Source organism: Neolamprologus brichardi, chromosome 16, assembly GCF_056152115.1.
Source record: "Neolamprologus brichardi isolate AB-2024 chromosome 16, ASM5615211v1, whole genome shotgun sequence".
NCBI lineage: Eukaryota > Metazoa > Chordata > Actinopteri > Cichliformes > Cichlidae > Neolamprologus > Neolamprologus brichardi.
This window is the reverse complement of record NC_142119.1, coordinates 26,392,363-26,414,204: the sequence shown is the minus strand read 5'-3', so window position 1 is coordinate 26,414,204 and position 21,842 is coordinate 26,392,363. Positions and strand designations below refer to the sequence as shown.

General features: G+C 38.5%; 1 protein-coding gene across 2 annotated transcripts in view; it reads left to right on the top strand.

Moving 5' to 3' along the window:
• The window catches only part of LOC102796248 (uncharacterized), a 98,926-nt gene that overhangs the window by 19,444 nt on the left and 57,640 nt on the right, over positions 1-21,842 (top strand). The gene's annotated exons all lie outside the window — the stretch shown is intronic.

The following is a 21,842-nucleotide window of genomic DNA, read 5'->3' as shown; positions in this document are numbered from 1 at the left end:
AGAAAGATCAGACCATTACAAAATAATAGGAACAATATTCTGTGCAGGAACATGCTATTCATTTTATTCATCATACCTTTCAGTAAAATGTTGAAGTCTCCATCAAGTAGACACATGCCTTAGGAAACGACAGTGTGAAAGGCAATACGTGCGGGAAACCAGGCACGGGAGCTAAGCCCTCATAAATCTATGACAAAACTTTCCAAAAATGAAAAAGAGGACGTAAAAAGAGAGAAAAATAGATGTGTTCCTGCGAAAGAAATGACTGTAACCGCCCACCCCCTTGCCCTCCTATTCCCCATGTCTGAATCTTGTTTAGTTCTTTAATTCTACAGTTTCTGACCTGGATCTGGCCATCGCTGCACATGAAAGAAATTACAAAAGCCTCTCAGTCACAGCAGCCCAGCTTCCTCCTGCACCACAGCATTTGTCATTGCCAAAACAGCAGAGTTTAATTAAGTGTTGTGAGCAGCCTAGTGAGAAACACACTTTAAATTAAACCTCTGAACATGCTGCTATTGGTTCTTTACCTTCTCAACAATCAGCAGGGTATACGGCATAAATTTCTATCTCTCAAGGGGGAAGGCAGCTGCTGCACCTCTAGCGATTCATAAACGGCATGCCTCCCCAAGAGCAATCTCTATTACAGCACATTTCATTATAGCTCAGTTTGGAACAGCAAGCAGATGAATGTGATAATTAATGTCCCTTCCCAACAAAACATTTTATTTACTCTTGATGAATTAATGGTTGTTATCATGGTAAGTGAGAAAAAAACCCAAAAACTGTACGGCTCGTATGCTGGTGCATCTGTGTAGGTGAAAAGAATTACATGGCAAATTATTTTTCAAGGCACCAAACAATTCTTAGTGCAAGAGTGGAGTTAATTCAATCCTTTCTATAATAATGGATTGTTTCAAGTTTGTAAGCATTTTGATTCACTCATGCATTTTATAAGTACGCCTTTTATTTTTTATCATAGAATACATCAGTAGCTATGGAAGAAGACACAAGAGGCCGGTGGGTGTTACATCTGTAGCAAAGAAAGTCTTCTTAAGTGGCATTTGGATTAACTTGGATTTTAAAGGGATTATAATTATTAGAACTGGAAAAAAGAAAGGAACATTTAGACACATCGGTGGCTTAATTTATTAAATAATTGTCATGTGGAACCTTTGTGATATGCAAATATTATGCTGTTGCTTTATTGATATTATGTCACAGTGTGTCTATTGTTTACAGATGACATGTATTGGATGTTACACACAAAAGGTATGTACAGACCACAGACTAACCATGGAGATAAAGATAAGTGTGGCGATCAATACTTTCAGATTGTCAATAAATCTTAAGAAAAGAGCAAAATCAACAATGCATTGATCCATAGTCTCATATATATATATATGCCAACCAATAGTTTGTCCAGAAGTCAACATATTTGAGGGTTAAAATAACATATTTCTAATATTTATTAAATCTGTCAATAGTAATGGCAATAAAAAATTCAGTTGACCTTATTGATTCACTCGTTTGAATAATACTGCCAAATGTTCTTGCAATTCATTAGGTTTGGCCATTATAAGTAGTTTTATTTTACTGTTCATCTCCTCAGGTTATGTTAAGTGCAGCTCCTTAAGGTCTAGTAGAGCTTCATTCATAAACCCTGCCTATATTGGACAGCCAGGTTCCCCAGCAGGCCAAGTGGTTAAAAAAAAAACTCTTAAGTCTGGTGCGTATAACATCTAACAAGTCAGCACTGGCACAAACACAGAAACCAATCAAACTCAGCCCGCATGAACCTTAAACAAAGGTGGAGGTACATTTTCTATCCATGTTGGATGACATTTCCTTGTCCTCCTGTTGCTACTGCTCCTACGTTTGAGTGATCAGACAGCCATTACAAGGTCCAGGTTTATTAGCGAGACCATATAGGCCCTAAGCTCGCTGTGGTAGATGTGTAATTCTCTACAAAGTGTGTCACGTTAGCTCTGTTGACTGATCCACACAACATCTGGTTGAGAGGACCTCTCACACCTCTGTGCAGCAGCCCTTTAAGGCAGCTACAGTGTGTAGCTCTCCACGGTGCAACCAGAAAGAAGTCTTGACGTGCCTTTCATAGCTGGCTTGTTCGTAGTGAAGCAAGCAGTCACTTATACAAGGCAGTTTCCAGGTGCTAAATTGGATGAAGCATCTTGTCTTCACTTCACTTATAGTATCCTTAACATAAATGGGGGAAAAAAGGCTTAGCTTGCAGCAGGAAAACTATGTATCAAATAGAATAATTGTTTGAGATGACCCCAGCCTTAGTTTTAGTATCAGTATTGTTAAAATAGTGCATTTGCAGAGGGTTTGCTGTCAGAGTTTACATCACTTATATGCATCAGCAACACTAATCTTGTACTGAATTAATTTAAGATTAAAGGAAGCTTGGCTTACATCAGATTCTCCTTGTAGATAACTCGCAGTAACATCATCGTGCAGTTGTACAGGGACCTATTAAGGTTAAGAGTTGGATCTCTTTAATCGTTGATCATTTAAGGATGCTCCTCTGCTCTTCCTCTTTACAATGCCAAATGATATATGATCACTTCTACACTTCTAGTTAATGTACACTATTAGCTCTGTATTTAAACATGATAATGTAATTGATTCACAAATTGATTTATTGATGTTAATTCAAGTGTTTCATGTATTAATCACAGTAAAGAAATTAATTTAGTATATTTTATGAGCTGTTGTGCGATCAGCTAATGATATGAATTAATCAACTTTAATAAGAATTCAAACACTATTGTTTGCCTAATTTGTCACTTTGTTAGAGGGAGAATGAACAGCGGCCTTTTGATTTACAACACGCAACTCTACTGGGCTGTTTTAGGGAATTGCTCTGCTTATTTGGGGTTTAGAAGTGTCACTTTCAGGACACTCCACCAGGCTAGATTTAATGCAAATGCACATTACCAAAGTGATTTCCAGCATTTAAGAATTCAAAAATAGAGCTTTTTTTTATTTGGATTGCAATTTCACTTCAAGTAGAATTGACTCCAATGCTGGACATCACTTTTCTTCTTGTTTACACTTTACCCATTAAAGTAGAACTTTACAGTTGAGAGCAATAAAAGTGTTTTCACTCTTTGCTTTGAGTAAATTGTTTTGCACTCCAGAGAGCCATTTAAGTAGTTCATTAGTGGCTATGTCATGTCTTTAAAGTATTGATCTCTCCAGTCAATGGAAAAATAACAACCCGGTTATAAGCTACTTGTCCATAGCGATGGGCCACATAAATTATTTAAAAAGGGCAGATTCACTGCGGCCATGGAGCCATCAATCATAAGATATGGCAATGACAAAAAAGCTGTGCTTCATACGTCCCTCCTATCTCCCCCCAGAACAATTCTATCAGCCAGGTGACTGTGAGGAGGCAGGATGACCTGATGTCACTCACATTGTTGCCTCTGCCTTTGAAGGACCCAGCGCTCCTCTCAGCCCTGGAATGGGATGGCTAAATAGATTCTCTGTGTTTACTGCTGGTCTCCCTCCCTCAGTGCACACTTCAATTTGTCTAACAAGAAAAGGTGGACAGAAGAGTTTCGAGTTTCCCAAACAATGGATGAATTTTTTATCAAGTGGTTGAATTGAGTTGCAAGTGGCACAATATTTATTCATAGGTGTTTGTTCAGTTATCTTCCATTGAAAAATGAACGCTAAAACAACTGTAGAGGTTTATAGGAGCTTGATTTATCCTCTGTTGCTGAAGAAAAACTAAATTAATGAATCATGAGTCACAATTTTCCATCCTGAACAAGATATATTTGTTGTGCCTCTTTACAAAGATCTGATAATTCTGTTATAATCTTTGTAAGGCCAAAAAGACCAAAATCTTAAAGCACACACTCTGATGTGGCAGATCTTCATCAATACTCTGTTATTGATTCAGCCGGCAAGCTTGTTGTTGTTTCTCGGCTTTACTTTTTCTTGTAGTCCTTATCTGGTTAAACTCTGTTTTGTCTTCAGTGTAAAAGTAGAACTTTAAACTCAGTTTAATTAAAAAGATTTATATATATTATTTATAGATGTATGTATATATTGTATATGTATGTATAGCACCAAAAATTGTCATTTTGTGTATTTTCTTAATACATAGACCTGTCATGCTTTCATATACTAAAAAGGAGCTAACTGACTTAATGAGTCTAATTTTGGTGAGGTAAATACTATATATCTGGACAAATAGCCACTCAAACATAACATATTTTCTGCACAGTATAAAACATATGATTGAATAGACATTTAACTCACTGTAGCTCACGGTCATCATATGGCATAATAATCCTTTGGCTATTATAAATCGCACCCCCCAAAATAAACTCACTACCCCATGAAGACACACTTTGCCTTTATAGTAACTCATCTAAAACACCGCGAGAGCATCGTAAATAAAGCAGTGAAAAGGCAACCAAGCAAATAAAAAACACAGGGAGTTACTTAAGTGTGGCAGACGTGTCTTTGAGTTTCAGTTTCAAAACGCAACTTTGATTAATAATTGATTATACAAACCCATGCTACATGAAAGGCAGGAAGAGCTACCATTCTTGTGAACGGCCAGCCAGTCAAACGGCACTTTGTTGTTTCAAATGCTCCCCTGCATATCGGTTCTATGGTCGGTCCTCTAACCAACCCGATGCTGTGCAACAAAGACAGCCTGACAAAGTGCCGGTGCTGCCCTGATGAAACCAGACATGCAGGGATATGAATGACTACATCTAAGGGGTAATTGCTGCTGAGCAGGAGCCTCCTACCTCGTTTCATTTAGTCTATTAGCAATTTATGGCCAGTCTCACTCAGCTCTACACAGGAGGGGTTTGATCTAAATTCTCATGAGCTTTTAGGTGAGGCTGGGACCCAGTAGAGAGCCTTGGGGGGAAGAAAAGGGTTTCACTTACCACTGTTTTAATTCTCTTTGGCTTATCATTAATTTGTTGTCACAGAAGAAAGGTGAGCATCACATAAATCTAATTAAAGTTAATGGGATTATGATGCCATTCTCTGAGTCTCTGAAGTACCATTTTCTACTTGTTTAGTCAACTAAAGGATTGATCTTCTTAGATCTTTATCATGCTGTTCTGCCTCACCACACAATGCATGACAGGTTGAATGACATCATTTGTATATACGATGGGACTGGAAGTTGACAATAGAGAATAAAGTAGATGTAATGTTGATATAGCCAATAACGGCACAAAAGCCTGAAGATGTAAAATTGTGAACAGTGGAAGTATAACATAGTTGCTGAAGCAACACTCATATCAAGAAAAATAATTTAGCAGTCTGAGTGCTTTGGACATTGTAGTCATAGTTCTTCTTTGCCTGGTGGTGGAGTTCGTGGTAGGGGTTCAAGCCAAAAGCGAAGGTGTTGGTACTATCAGAGGCCCCACTGGCTAATGCCTGATGTCAGCCCCCCGCTGACAAGGATGCAGATCTGGATGAACTGGGGTGGGGGTTCTGACTGGTCCAACAACAACAGACAAGCAGATTAGGAGACCTAACACTGTGTGATGGCATCATGCCGTTCTGGCCTGGTGGCCAGTGCACCCAGGCATTGTGTTCTTGTCTGCTGAGCAGTGTTTGGAATTACAGTAGAAGTCATTTGGATTTAACAACGAAGTACAATAACAATTCCCCCAGAATTTTACTTTTAACACTGATGGAGAGCTTATTCTCAAGAAGTGTGTTTAAATAAACAAAATGTTTTAAAACATTTCTTTCAGTTTTCATAGAATAATCTGCATGGAAAACTTAACAGCATTACTCTTATTGAACGAGTTAAATTTCATTATCTAGATACAGATTCTCATCCCTGCTCTGCATGTGGGTTTGGTGTTTTGATAAAGCAAAGAGGATTTCTCTAACTGCTAAATTAGGCATAATGACTTGTAATAAAGAAGCCGTTTAATGTATATGATATGAGATTATTATTATACATTTATGCAAAAACATAAAAACAGTAGGAAAAATAGCCTAAGCTATACAGTCTCCATTCTTTCAACTACCCCCAACTGTGTCGGACCTTGTGGCTTCACTGAGTGGCAGGTCTGGTGTTTGCTGTGAAACTCTCTGTGGCACCTCCCTCCACAGGGGACTCTGAACTACCAGCTCACAGGAGTGACTCCCACTGGGACGGCCGAGGCCCTTTGCTTCCTCCCCTGGACGACCTCTGACACACCCAGTTTGTGCTCGGTGGCCTTGAAGAGGCAGTCGTGGGGATTTCTCCCCAGCCAAGCAGCAGGTTGTAATTGATGTGGCAGAGACGTCAGCACTAATCTTTTGCTCTCTGACGGCCTCTCTGTAAGCCCCTCATCCACTCGACTCTGAGACCTGCCACACCAACCTTGGCAAACTGCTACCTAGTCAATTAGATCTACCCTGTCTGCTCCCTGTTTTGTGTAAATATATCTCCAGTAGACACCCAACATGTTCAGTTATCTACTCCGGCACATTCAGGGTGATTTCTTAATGCCGCCGCATGTCACTATCACCAAATGGAAAGCTAGCCTGATATCTCTTACTGCAGTGGGCTCACTGATTATATATGGAATAGGGAGACACTGTTGATTTTCATATTTGTATGGAAGGTTCATATCTCCCTCTACATACCTTGGGTCCCACAGTGCATATGGATATTCTAATCACACAGTTGTATATTCTGCAATACACCTGGGGATACCATTACTAATTTGTTTAAAGTAGTGTGAATACAGTGTAGTGCGAAGCATATCTCAAGCAGCGCTCTGTTGTGTATCCACTCATCCCTCAACAATGTCAGCAACTTTGCTCAGAGGACAAAACATGTCATGGGAAGAGGTACTACTTGTGATTGCCAGGGATGCACCAAAGACAACATTGTGGGGTTTTTTTAGTAGCGCCCGCAGAAATGGCTGAACTGATGTCACTGACTAGTTGCATTTTAAACATGCTACCTTTGTAAGTGAACCACATGTGGACCAAGCATAAATGCAGCATGACCTGTTTTGTAATTTCAAAGATGTATAATATTGCTGAAACATTTTTAAATAAACACTTATCTGCTTTCTGGACTAAAAGGCAGAACGAGGGAATTTAATAACCTCATTCTGTCCAAATGTAACTAAATCTAGGCTGTTTATCAACACCTGATTTTTAAAAAAAAAATTTTGTTTCAAACCTATTTAAATTAGGTGCAAAAGTTGCCATGCAACCAGTGATGTCTTGAGGAAGTTGCAGCTAAGAAATGTGGTGATGCCACTATTTTTCGGCTTATTTTTTTGTGTGTGTGATTCAAACTTGCTGTTTTGACACTGTATTTTGGTAAACATTTGCTTCAGATAAAATAGAAATATATTGCTGTGATCTGGGGCTTCCAATTCCAAATTGGATATTGTTTTATGAGCTTCCTTCTAAAAGAAGTCAATCTAACTAACGATTATTAAAAAGAACAGTGAAACAAATGGCATCGTTAATGTTTGAGGCTTATGGAATTAATGACAAATCATCACTGTATCTATCCTCGGTAAACTGTGTGTTTTATATGCTCTGATTTGTTTTATATATAAGTACAAAGACTGGTAAAATTATGTGAAACATAACATTTTCTTCACTTTGAAAATGCAAATCTGAATCCACTCGGGATGAATATCAAAAGAGTTATTTGTCCACCACAGCATCAACTTAATTTACAATATTACACTGATGTAGTTACACAGTAGTGTGTTTGACAGTTTGGCCAAAAGACAGATGATGCCACAATCAGTCATCTGTCATCCATCTATCTGTCTACAATTCATATGAGTAACTACTTTTATTGGTCAGTTAAATTGATGTAAGTTGCTTCTTCAATTTGACCAGCTGATGGCTTTTCACTTAAATTGTGATTAAGATCATATTTGTCATTCTCTTTGACTCTAAAACTCTCTTTTAGTTTTTATTATACAGCCAACCAACAACAAGAAATCGTATATTTTTTTTCTGTACTTACACATTGCAATGACCTGGGAGTTGTGATTGATCGTGAGGTGGATGAGCTACTGTCTCATTGAGATATGGTCTTCTATTTATTTTAAAAAATTATTTTGATTTTAAATTTTGAGCCTTCCTGTGAGTCAAACTATGTTTTGATACTACAGCAGCAACATTTAGTGAATGTATTAAAGTAAGTCTTATTTAGTGCCTCAATGCCACTTGCATTTAGATACAAAGATAATACTCCAACCTTAATGCATTCATTATTTATATAATCACTATGACTAAATATTCCAGCATAAGAGTTGTGATTATTTTGCAAGAGGAAGGTCAAGTCAGTGAGAAAAAGATGGAAAAGCAATAATTTGCTAAACGGGGGTTATGAGCAGGATGCATGTAAATGTATCAAAGAGGGGGCCCATAGGAAGCACACACAAGGTTAATCTGCTATGACTGTTGAAATTTCCATGATATGCCAGGTGAATAAAGAATTATAATGGAATGAACCATGCTGTTTATTTAAACTCTTCCTCAGAATAGCAGCATGAACTGTAGAGCTTTTTGTACAAATGCATGAAAGCAAGCACAACGTCAAGCTTTATTCTTGCAATAAAATATCATGACATACAGACTATGTAGAATGAATACTGTATATTGGAAGAGCATATTATGAAGTCAGAAATTCTAAGGTTATAAGCTAATTATAATTTGCATGTAATTCAAAATTCTGAAGTTTTACAAAAATAGCACGTTGAGTCAGCCATTTAAAAAAAATATCTTAAGACATTTCAAATCTTTGAGTGACAAGTGAGTTTTTTGGGGGAGTTTTTTTCACTATGAATTAAAATCAGCCGCCTATACAGAGGTGAGATATTCATCACCGTCTCAGCCATGAGCAAACCCAATGGCAAACACTGACAACATCTCCCCATGGCCTCACTCATATTAGATGAGCTCTGTCAGTAAAGGAGTCATGTAAATCCTGTTGATTAAACCGAGTCATATAATGTGAAATGGTATTATGCATAAACACAGATATGAATGATAAATAAAGGATATGAATCTTTTTAGTCATAAAGGTGTCTACAAGTTCAACCCATACACACTCCCTACACATACTCACATCTCTTGTTTACTGTGTTTGTATCTTTTCTGCTGTAGGTTAAAAGCACCTACATCAAGAGTTTGGTGTAAATGAAGTCAGCAAAATGAATTTAAATAATTTCTCTCAGAGATTTCTCTTTACTTCCATTCATGTTATTTACACACCTTGATTTAAAAGAGAAAAGGGGAAAAAAAAGAATCCTTAGCTTTTTTTGGCCTTTTAAAAGGTTCAGTCATGTACAATGCCTTCAATATAGGTAATTGTTGTAATCACTGTGTTTTGCTCTGATTTCTTTGTTAAAGACATTTCTCAACAGTCTTAATAACTTTCAAATCGGTTTACGTGAGCTTCCAGCCGATGTCTCAAAGAGACTCACACTCAGTTACCTTGTCTCAGTCTAGTCACTGTCAGCAGTGTTTATCAAAATGTCCAAGTATAAGTCAGGACCATCATCAAATGACTGAAAGTATAATAGGTGCAAAATGTCAGGGGAAATAGCTCGGTGTACAGGATGCGATGCCATTTTCATAAATGTTTAATTGATTGTAATCCTTTGTTGAGGAGACATTTGCACAATGCATGGAGTTCACACAGAGCAGGATATAGAAATATTGAAGTACAATAATTACTTTGAACCATCTGTAGCCTAATTGTCAGAAAATGTCTGATAATGGCCTTTTATTTAGCGTGATTTTAAACCATGCATTTAAAGAGGCAGGGGAAATGAAAGGGGGTTTTGGAAGTTGTAAATGACCAGAGTCAACTACTGCATACAGAGTCATACTTTCTCAGATATGATTAAGTAGTTCAGGAAAAGCTTGAATTGTTAACAGCAGAATACCTGCCATGGCCCCTCCGATAGCCTGAATTGTTTTCATATGGCCATTCATTTGTGTACATGATTGAGTCATATGTCAGCAGTGAGCAGCTGTTTGAATTGTCACTGAGCTGTCAGGGCAGGGGAAGGCTGTGAGATGTAGTGATGGCAGTCAGTCTCCTCCCCAGCCACTCATCCACCCGGCCACCTCCACACAGAGCCGCAAACCTCGCAGTCAGGTTTGCGGGCAACCATCTTTGCTTGTTCTGCTGCGCTCACTGCAGCCATGACAAGATTCACAATTCTCTCCCTTTATTTACACACCATTGCCCCAGCTCAACGTCACGTCAAAGCGGCACGGTCCTGCGGTCGCCGCTGACCCCAGGGTAGGGGCTGTCTCCACTGATCCGAGCTTATCCTGCTGGGGGACCAGACCTCGGTCATGTAATACACAGTGTAACAGCAGCAGCATGTGAAGCCACCATACATATTTCCCGCAAGAAACTAAGAAATTGGGCATCTCAGGCTTCGCGGTAATGTCGTAAGGTGTGATTTTTGTTCTGTGCATCCATTAATATATATTTTTTGTCTTTTTCTTTAATACACTCCCATTGGGATCCTCAGTAGACAAACAGAGATTAAGGCCTTTATATAGGGATTGAATGTTGACTACTTTTGTCACAGCAGACAGTCACATAAGATGCTCTACCCACAAGCACAGATATTACCAAACCAAAAAGCTGCTGGAGGTGTCATGTAAATACCTAACCACAGTTAAAGTAATAGGCTATAAAGTGATCTTTAAGTGGAGTTTTAAGCACCCCCATAATGGCTTTGGCTGCCTTTTAGCAGACCATGTGACTCCCCCAGAGTAGTGATTATGAGTCACGGATGAAGAGGTCTTGTGTGTAGGTCAGCCTGTAAGCCTCACTTTCACCTGCCAATCTTTACTTTCCTTCGATACTCTAAGAGCCTTGTTCTTTATACTGTTAACTGTCTTACAGCAGGTGGTATCTGGTGAATTATGTCTACAAAACACCTTGACAAAATTTGGGTATAGCCTCATGGAATTCCTGCTGTGGAGAAAAGCCTCCAAAAATGAGAGACAGAAGGGGAAAAAAATTAAACAGCCATCTCACATGGCATATTGTGGCATGGTAAGATGGGTGGTGGGTTGGACGGGGGTTGGACGGGGGGGCTGTATATTATGTATAATGTAGATGGTCCTAAAGATTTTCCAAAAATGCTTAGTTGAATAAAAATCCCTGTTGTATTCTGGTCTTGGTTTTTTTCCCCTTTTACTTTACTCAAGGACATTGATGCATGCTGCTTTTTGAATTTTGCATTATGTTGGAGGTCGGCAGGGCTAGTTTCAGGAAGTTGTCTTAATTTCACAGGGTTAAGGAACAGCAGATTCACTGGGAATACAGATCACTTAGCACAGGCCTGCAAACGCCCTGAAGTTGGTCAGCTTTCTCCCCATTTGTTAACCACATCTGTGTGGCCGCTGAAGCGTTGAGGCTGCCAAGGTGAACGTGCGGTCCCACAAGGAGGCCTTTGTGTCATAGATCAGTGAAACCGTGATTCAGCTTCATCTGTGTTTTTTAAGAGTTTGCTTGTGTCTGTTCAAGCTTCAAGATCAAACAAGAGACATAACTGTTTTGTACATTCAAATTCCCTGTTAAGAGAATCAAACCACTGTGTAAATGTTTTGTATCTAGGAAATATAATACAAATTGATATAAGCAATCCTTAGGGGTTTTTTCCCTGTAAACTGCAGACTTCCAAAGCGAACAACCGTTGTATAGATTGTACCAGAATCCACCCTTCATTTACCCAAACTAAAAGGAATTGTACATGTATCAATGATAATCCGATAATCACGCCGCTTCTAAGCTTTTAATTTGATTAAGTGTGTGAAAATTGAGGGCAGAGAGTCTCTTGGAGGATAACATCACAGACAGTGTCTCCTAATTGGTGCTGTAAATTTACATATGGATTCCTGTTTAATGTTTAACTAGTCTTTAATCCACCCAGCTCTGTGATGTCTGCACTCAGAAATATCCACGTCTGTCAGATGATTTGTGATTATTCCAAATGCGCTCAGGCTGTTTTTGATGAAATGGGAACAATTACTGGCGCTATAAAACAGAGATTTTGGAAGCGTTTTAGTCACAGTGAACTAAAGATTCTCAGTTTCCCTTTAGGAATTGAAAGAGACACTGATTTCAGCAGTGATCTAGACTGAACACAATCGTGATCTCTTTTATTGTCTTCTTACAGCACACAGGTCTTGCCCATTGAAATCGATCGTCATCTCCCAGGTGCTTTTCTGAAAAATGACAGATTAAAGTGATCAGGTAACTTATTTAAAATTAACTTAATTAAGATACTGCACATCTTCTTTTGATTGGAAAGGCCAAAAATCATTGGCAATAGTGCTACAATATGTATTGGAAAACAAGCTACACCTCGCAATGCATGGTTCATTTTACAGACTTTCTGAGAGCTTACACATCAGTCAATCAATAGTTTTGGATTAAGTGTTACTGGTGAGTTATATGAGGTAATATAGCAGAGAGAGATTTTTCATTATGTTGTCTATAAAGTTTCGTCTTTCCCTTTTCTTTCTTATTTCTTCTAATCCTCAACTCCGTCATTGTTTGTTTTTCCAAAGCCTTATTTTCTTTCCATTTTTAATAAGCTGAACCAAACCATTTTCACTTTTTACAGGCGGTTTCACTCTTTCAGCTCTGAATAAATGGTGACTTTATTTCCATGAAATTCTCAAATGACATACATTTTACTTTTGCATAAAAGCATGAAAAATGCGCCTAATATTGGCTGCATTCATCTGCTAAGTGGACATTTGCATGGGTGCGAAGGGGAGGGGGAGAGGGAGAGAACCACTAGCCTCCTGGGGTGACAGCAGTGCAGGGGGATGACATGTGACAGCTGTGACAGTACTGAAGGGGGGTGGGCAGGCGACTCGCTGCGCCCCCTGATCCAATTACGCCACACGGCCCCCTGTCAGACCCAGCAGCTTGACTCCAACCACTCGGAGGACAGTATTGATCTCTTGTCAGGAGGACCAGTTGCCCTCTTTCACAATCCAGCACCACTGAACTTTCCAACCACCCTGCCATCGCACCCCCACTTACACCCACATCCAGCCTGCTATCCTTTCTCCTGCCAACCACCCTCGTAAATGACTGGTAAAAATCGGGTTATGGGATTCAGGTAAGGTAAGAGAGAGAGGAGGTCAGTGGGGCTGTGTGCTAAATACCCACAGCTACTCAGGGAGAGTGCATAACATCCTGAGAGTGCTGGTGGTGGTAATGTGCCTGTCCAGCTCTGAGCTCAGTGCTATACTTACAGTACCTCACTAAAGGTCTGAGAGGATGCTGCCTCTCCTGGCTTGTGTGAAAGTGCTTGATTTGAGATGATGAAAAGGCCATTGCAATTAGCAAGCTCTGGTTCGTTTTGCCATATCTAGAATGGAGCGGTAGAGACAGTGGCAGCTGCCAATAACTTCAGCTTACAAAGAACAGACAATTAGGCCGGGGCCTGTTACCACCGCTAGTCCCACACCTCCAGACCTTTGCACTGGCCCTAGCCCTGAGCACCTGCAGGTCAATAGGTAATGATACTGTGTGGAGCAACAGCTTGGAACAGAGGTTAATCAAACCACAACCACACACATGAGTTGCATCCAGCTTATTATTCTCACCACAAAGGCCAAGAGGGTGAGAGGAAGAAAGGGAGGGAAAATGGTATCAACGAGGGAATGATCTCACTTACATGGTTCTCAGGTTTGCACTGGCATCCCAGGATTGCTTTAAAACACATATATTTTTACTTTTAATCTTTACCTATTTAACTTTAGAGTTGTTGCATTTGACCCATTTTCTGTACAATTTACGTGCTGTTGTGTCCTTTCTTTTTCTTTTTTTGAGTGTTTTCTCTTTTCCCATGTTTTCTTTACATCCCTGTCTGTCACTCTCTGCTAAGCTATGGCCCAGATCCAAACCTGACCCTACACAACAGTGGTTGTCAACAGTTTCTTGTTTGAAGGGTACAGAAGGAATTTTGGAAGCCCTTTCTCTTGAAGCTTTCAATCAGCATCTGTGGTGATTTATACTGCTGTCAGATTGATGTGTCTGGACTATCCTGTCCATCACTTGCTAAAAATATGTCTATTTCATTTCAATTGCATTCATGTGTTTACATAGATAAGGAAAAATATTACAAACCCCCCCAAATATCTTTATTCTTTTCTCCCGTCCTCATTTCTAATAAAAAAATTATATATTATTAAGAAAATTGTGAACTTTATAAATCCCTTTCCCAAAGCAGGCACAATGTGCTTTAAATTAAAATTTAGATAAATAAGGCTACATTAAAATAAATTAACTCTTATAGAACACTCAGAATTTCAAACCTAGAATGTTTTCTGAGGATATTACAGGTCATTTATAATTTCATTTCATTTCATTTTTTTCATGGTTTTCATTGTAATGATGCAAGTCGTGTTATCATACTTTGAAAACAAAGTATTTTCCTTTGTCTGTCTGTCTCTTTTGAACCATGTCAATATGACATTATTTTCTTTTGTTTCAAATTATTTTATTCTTCTCTGAAGCAATCCTTTATCTTGGGTTCCACTTTGGTACACACTAGGGCTGGGCCATATCATACTGTTCACGGTAATACCGGTATAATGTTGGGCAATAATAAGAAAATGAAATATCGTGATAGAATATGGGTAAAACACGCATGCGCAGTGCCTTTGTTTTCATACGCACATGGCAGAAAAAAGCATGTCGATGACGGAGAACGAGAAGGGCGAAAGCAGATCATTGAATGAAACGGATGAACCAGAATTGGTTTGTAAAAATGCTGCAACTTCAGTGGTGTGGAACTGGTTTAGCTTTTGTCCGTCAGATACACAACAAAGCACTGTTTTTGGTAGAGCATGCTAACATGTTGTTACCGTGTTTTTTTGGAAAATACGGCACACTTAAAATCAATCCTTTGATTTTTCTGAAAATCAACAGTGCCCCTTATAATCCCGTGTGCCTTATGTATGAATTCTGGTTGTGTTTACTGACCTCGAAATGATTTTATGTGGTACACAGCACTCGAAAATCTGTCAAATGTTTTAGTACAACTTGTAAAGTTGCACTAAATGTTTTAGTACAACTTTGCTAAGCTACGAACCTGCACTGCTTGATGGATTGTCGGGGCATTACGGCTATCGTAGGCAGGAGCCTCGCGGAGTGATACGTACTCCGCTTCAACATAATTTTACCGTATTGTGTGTGTATAACCTCTTTTTAAGTTTTGTGGATATTATACATGGTTATGCTGAGGATATGTCGGCCTATTTCCACTGGAAATGCCTTTTGGTTAAACTTTCAGCAAGGAATTTGCATTTGCATGCACATAAAAAACAGCTGCTGTATATTGTGATAAATATTTTTGGTCATATCGCCCTGCTCTAGTACACACTGCATCTTCAAGGAGCAGCATTTATAAGCTGGCAGAAAATGTAGACGTTGTTTGAGGGCTTTATAACCCACTCCCACTTAAGTGTGGTGGGTTTGAAACAGCACTTAATATGGCCGACCTTCCACATGAACTTTCAGATAGAGTGAGAGTGTGTAAAGGAGGATGAACACATGGTTTTAGAGAGCAGGCTGTGTCTCTGTATTAGTAACTTCCTGTTTTATTCTGATAATCACCCGAAATCATATCTCTGCTGGTTTTGCTTTTTTTAGTCACCATTTCTGATTTTCTGTGTTGCCCATTTCTTTCTTTTCCAGTGCCATCCTTTAGTGTCGGTCCTTTGTCTATTGTGCTTCCTTTTGTTTCTTCCTGGTATTCGTTCTTACTTTTTGGCTTTTCTCTGTGGATGTTTTTGGTAGTTTTATCTGTTCTTTCCTGGATCTCTTGCTGCCTTTTCATTTGATTGTTTATTTTAACTTGACAGTTATTCATTTCATTTTCATTGCCACTTTATTTGTCAGGGACCATCTACAAACAAACTAGAAAAAAAAAACAGTACTTTCCTAAGAGAAAAGATGCATCATACCAGATTTAGCTGCTAGATAATTTCCATCTGCTGTCTTGCATGTCAAATAACAAATAGAAATATATAAAAACACATCATCAGTAAGTATATTACACTCCCCAAAACACATAGGCTACAGTCTGTGTATTTGTGGAATGGAAAAAACGAATGAATAGCCACACAACACTGTAATTAAAAATCAACTTAATAATGCCCAACTGCTCTGAACATTAAAACCTAACATCAAAATTTTTTGTTCTGTGCTGAGGAAATCATAGAAGTTGTAAAGTAAGTCATCCCTATAGGACTTACTATAAGTTAAGCTGCAAAATGCTTAATTTTATTGCTGGCATGCTGTAGACATACAGGAAAACAGTAGATATATGGCAAATCAGTGTGATGAACTGATGCTGTGAGTGTATAGCACCATGAAATTGGGCACAATCTGGAAAGAAGCTCATAGTCACTTTCATGGTACATGCAATGTGTATCCAATGCAGAGTGTGAACATTACCCTGGTCACTCATGCAGTCAGTTGTGACACCGAAGACACTTGGTCAGGGGTTAGACAGAGGTAGGCTGTTCATGTTTGTTATTGGTTAAAAATGTAAATGAAAAAATAAATGGAAAAAATAAATTCAGAGTAGTAGTACAGTTAAGCAGTGGATCCTGTATGTACCGGATCTGCCATCTTTCTCTGCAGTATCTCTTTATGTTATCGCAATCTATAATAAATTGCAACCTACAATCGTTGAAATGAAATAGTGTGAAGTGGAATACACGTTATTTTCTTCTGTTTAATCAAACGAACCACTCCATTAAATAACTGATGCATTAGTTTTTATTTTTTGGCTGTTGAAAGAGAACAAGAGAAATGACTCAGTCTTCTGTAGAGCCAGCTCCTCAAAGAAGACTTTTCAATTTCAGCCTCCAATTTCCATGTTTCCCTCGAATGAAATACTTGTATAGTGGATAAAATAGGCCGTGTCTGCACCAGTGAGCTTAGATGGGCTGTTGTGTTACCGCCAGACTTATGTTCAGTAAGAGTGTTGCTTTTTTGAGCAAAGTAATCACTCATGTAATTAATCTAGAGAAAATGTGAGGAAAATAACCCAGATCTGTCGTGGAAACACCAAGTCACTCGTTGGGATGTTTGATTTAATTCATTCTGCAGAGAAATGGATATGGTGCTCTGCTGCTTTATACTTGAAACATAAATCAAACTAGTGCATCTGGGAAACAGTGACAAGAAAAAGTTTTTAAACTCGCAGGATTTCTGTGTTGATTACTGAGAAAATGTGCTAAGATTTTTATCTTGGTCACAAATCTAAATATATTCTTATCTCATAATAACAGACAAAATTTGCAGTTGCTGTTGGATTTTCCTCTTTTATAACCATTGTGTTGATGTGTGTGTGTATGTGGTTTGAGTCATTTTTATGTTGCATTACTCAATCCCTACTAAGCAGGTCCTGACTTTGCCCTAATGTTTTTCAGTAAAATGTGTTACAATTTTGATTTGCTTCACTTCGTCAATGACTAGGACAGATCCAGGCTGTTGCATAACATATCAGTAAACCTCGTCTGTACTTTGTGATTGGGAAAAGGTTTTGGTGCTACATTAGATTTTGGGGGTTTGGGTTGTTTTTACCGCTCCAGAAAGGGTTACCTCTTCAGAAATATTACAGCTCATATACAGTTAGATCCATATATATTTGGACACTGACATACGTTTTGTTTTTTACCTGTTTACTGAAACATATTCCAGTTATAGTTATATAATGGACATGGACATGATGTGTAGACGCTTAGCTTTCATTTGAGCGTTTCCACAATCAAATAGGATGAAGGGTTTAGGAGTTCCAGCTCTTTAACATGTGCTACTCCCTTTTTAAAGGGACCACAAGAAATTGGAAAATTGACTCAAAAGTTATTTCATCGGCAGGTGTGGGCAATTCCTTTATTATTTCATTAAGCAGATAAAAGGCCTGGAGGTGATTTGAGGTTTGGTGCTTGCATTTGGAAGATTTAGCTGTGAACAGAAAACATGCGGTCAAAGAAGCTCTCCATGCAGGTAAAACAAGTCATCCCTAAGCTGCAAAAACAGAAAAAATCCATCCAAGAAATTGCTACAGTATTATGAGTGGCAAAAGCTACAGTTTGGTACATGCTGTGAAAGAAAGAAAGCACGCAAAACTCAGCAACGCAAAAAGACCTGGATGTCCACGAAAGACAACAGTGGTGGATGATCGCAGAATCATTTCCATGGGGAAGAGAAACCCCTTCACAACAACCAACCAAGTGAACAACACTCTCCAGGAGGTAGCCGTATCGATATCCAAGTCTTCCATAAAGAGAAGACTCCATGAAAGTAAATACAGAGGGTTCACTGGAAAGTAAAAGCCACTCACGAGCCTAAAGAATAGAAAGGCTAGATTGAACTTTGGTTAACAAAAAAAAATAAAAAAATTAAAACCAGCAGAGTTCTGGAAAAACATTCTTTGGACGGATGAGACCAAGATCAACCTCTACCAGAGTGATGGTAAGAAAAAAGCATGGAGAAAGCGTGGAAGAAGCTCATTATCTGAAGCCTACCACATTATCTCTAAAACACGGTGGAGGCAGTGTGATGGCTTGAGCGTACATGGCTGACAGTGGCACTGGGACACTAGTGTTTATTGATAATGTGACACAGGACAGAAGCAGTCGAAGGAATTCTGAAGGTAGACATACTTTCTGTTCAAATCCAGCTAATGCAGTCAAATTGATTAGGCGCCATTTCATAATACAGATGGACAATGACCTAAAATATACAGCCAAAGCAACCCAAGAGTTTATTAAACTTCTTGAATGGCCAAGTCAGTCACCTGATCTTAACCCATTTGAGCATGCATTTCACTATTTCACTTGTTGAAGACAAAACTGTGGACAGAAAGGCCCACAAATGAACAGCAACTGAAAGCTGCTGCAGGAAAGGCCTGGCAGCGCTTTAAAAAGGAAGAAACCCTGCAATTAACATTTTATTTTCAGTTATGTGATTTGTCCAGTTATTTTTGAGCCCTTTTACTGAGCCCCTAAGATCGCATTTGAGGGCTAGCTCATTTTGTATTGTGTCAACATGTTTCTTTTCAGATACCATACCTATATGTGGATTTCTTTTAAAACTGTGATACACAAGTGACAATGTAACAATGTCTGGACAGTTATGGCTCTGGGGATAGAGTAAGTTGTCCACCGATCTGAAAGTGTCTCCTACAGCTTACATGTACAAGTGACTTTTAACAAGACACTAAAACTCAAAATGTCTCTGTGTCTGTCATGTTTGAGTGTGTGTAATAAATAAATTGTTGTTTCTGTAGAACAATATGCTATAAGGATGCGTGGGTGAATGTAGCTTGCATTGTAAAGTGCTTCTACGGGTCAAGAAGACTAGCAAAGTATTACATAAATGCCAATTCACTGCTGCAGCATAAGAATAAATAGCCTAATTCTACAATGTCTTCTATTTGTTAAGTCATTTGGATAAATAAGTACACAAGCTAGAGGAAACATTAAAGATAAATATGCATTCTTTTGCAAGGAAAAAAAAAGAAATAAAGTCAATTTTCATGTGTTTAGATTTCAGTGTATATGTTGATATACCGACAATAAAGCCAGCAATTCTCAAGAGGTCTTTATGTCATTATATAGTTGCTATTTCAAGGCAACACTCCATATAAACCTCTTCAACAAAAGTTAAATTTGCTCTTCTGATATGATGCCTCAAATATAACAAATATAACAATATCAGACACAGAGAAATTTCCTGTAAGGGACACATCGGCATGGCCCAAATTGGGACACTGCTTCCATTTGCAAAGTGCAATTATGAGTGTTTTTAGACATCCTACTTACATGTCGTGTGTAAACCAACGCAAAGCCAGCACTTCCAGACCACAGATATTTGTCACACCTACTGTAATGCACCATCGAGCTGGTGAGGCAGAGGGGCCCAGGAGGGGAATCAAGGAATCTGTCGGATTAATACATGCAGTGAAGATTCCTCCTGTCATCTCAGCTCTCTTTTACCACTGGCTTTTAAAAGCCATTTAGAGGCAGCAACTGAACAGGACAGACAAGCTTGACAGCGACTCCTTAAAGAGCATCTGTCTCCTTTAACACTTAAATAAACTATGATACTGTCTTTTACACACGAGCTTAATTTTAATTAATGAATTGATTTGTCTTGTCAGTAAATACAGCCAAATTGCCTAAAATATGCCAGAAGCAATATATCTAAATATATATATCCTCCTATAAGACATATTGCAGGCTTTACATCACTTTGGATAACCCGTCTCTTAATTAGAAATGTGCTCAACATTATAAACCATTATAGCTTTTGATGCAGAAGAGCAGTCAGAATTATTTTTCAAGCTGTTAGGATCAAGTTGACAAACTGGAAATCTGGACTTACTTTGTTCACTCATGGGAACTTCAAAACAAGTTTGATGCATGGTGCACGTTGTAAAAGGACAAAAGTTTCATGTTTCCGAGTGCCATTGCGGAACAGAAACTGTGATGGTCTATCACAGCAGGGTTTATCCAGATAACAAGCAGATGACTGCTTTTCTTTAGCTCCTTTAAACTTTTTTTGCCTCCTCCCAACAAGCAACAATTTAAATGAGCTATTTCCCGTACTAAATATATCTGCCGTTAAATTACAACTCCTTGCTGCATTTCATAAAGCAATACATGCTGGAAAAGATGTGCTTAAAAATAATGCAATAATTTATATCTTAGATAAGGAAAGAGATCTACATTTACTTCGTCCACCGTGCTGCTGTAAACTACCTGACAATTGTTCATTAATGATTCCCAGTAAATTCCTTAAAATGGTAATTTGTCATCCTGTCACTTCATTTGTGACCTAAAATTCCTCACTAGAGGCATCATCAAATAAATTAATCACTACCCAGGATCCATTTCTCCCCTGTGCGTGCTATTATACCCGGCTCTCTTGTGTTTCTCTTCATTTACATATATTTAATGGCCCAGTTGTGGTTGGTTGTGCCATGCGACTTGCACAGCTCATGTCAGGTGAAATATTCCGACTGCCACAGTCTTTAACAGTGCGAACCATGTCTTGTTCATTTTCCTTGAATACCTGAAACACAGGAGAATAAAGAGAATTAAAGACATTTTATGGAACAGTAAAATCAAAAGTGCACATTTTGCAGGTTTCTGGTTGGGGAATTGCACTAATAAGATGACACACTTTTCAGAAACGCGTTATAACAGATGCATTCTTTTTTCTAAAACACACACACAGCAGATCTTTAGAACGTTTACACAGCTGCTTATAGCAAAAAGAAGCTCGGAAAATTAAATACATACGTTATCTACACAATTTAGCTTTATTTAATTGCATCTCATTACAGCACATGTGTACAGTACATTACCCACCAGACAGATTGCTTTGTTGTGTGCCTTGGCAAAATTATGAGGTTCAGCGTGAAGCTATGATCACAGACAGGACTGAAATACAAAAAATGCTAATTTCAGCACTAAAATGGCCAAAGAAAGATCACAGTGAGATTCAATTTATCATTGTTCCAAATTTTATTAAGCTGTGCAGAAAGAGAAAATTTAGCTACTCTTTGATTAACATGAAATCATAGCCTCTCAGCATCTTGAGAACATCATCTGCTCAGTTAATTACCTTTTTTTTTATAGAATATTCTATCAGCCAACCAAAATTTATGTTTAGTTTATGTGCCGAATTTCATCACATTTCCAAAATGGAGGCATCTTGTAGTTTTTCATACATCATGCTCAAAGCTGGTTGTTTATGTTTAATCCGTTAAAAGTGT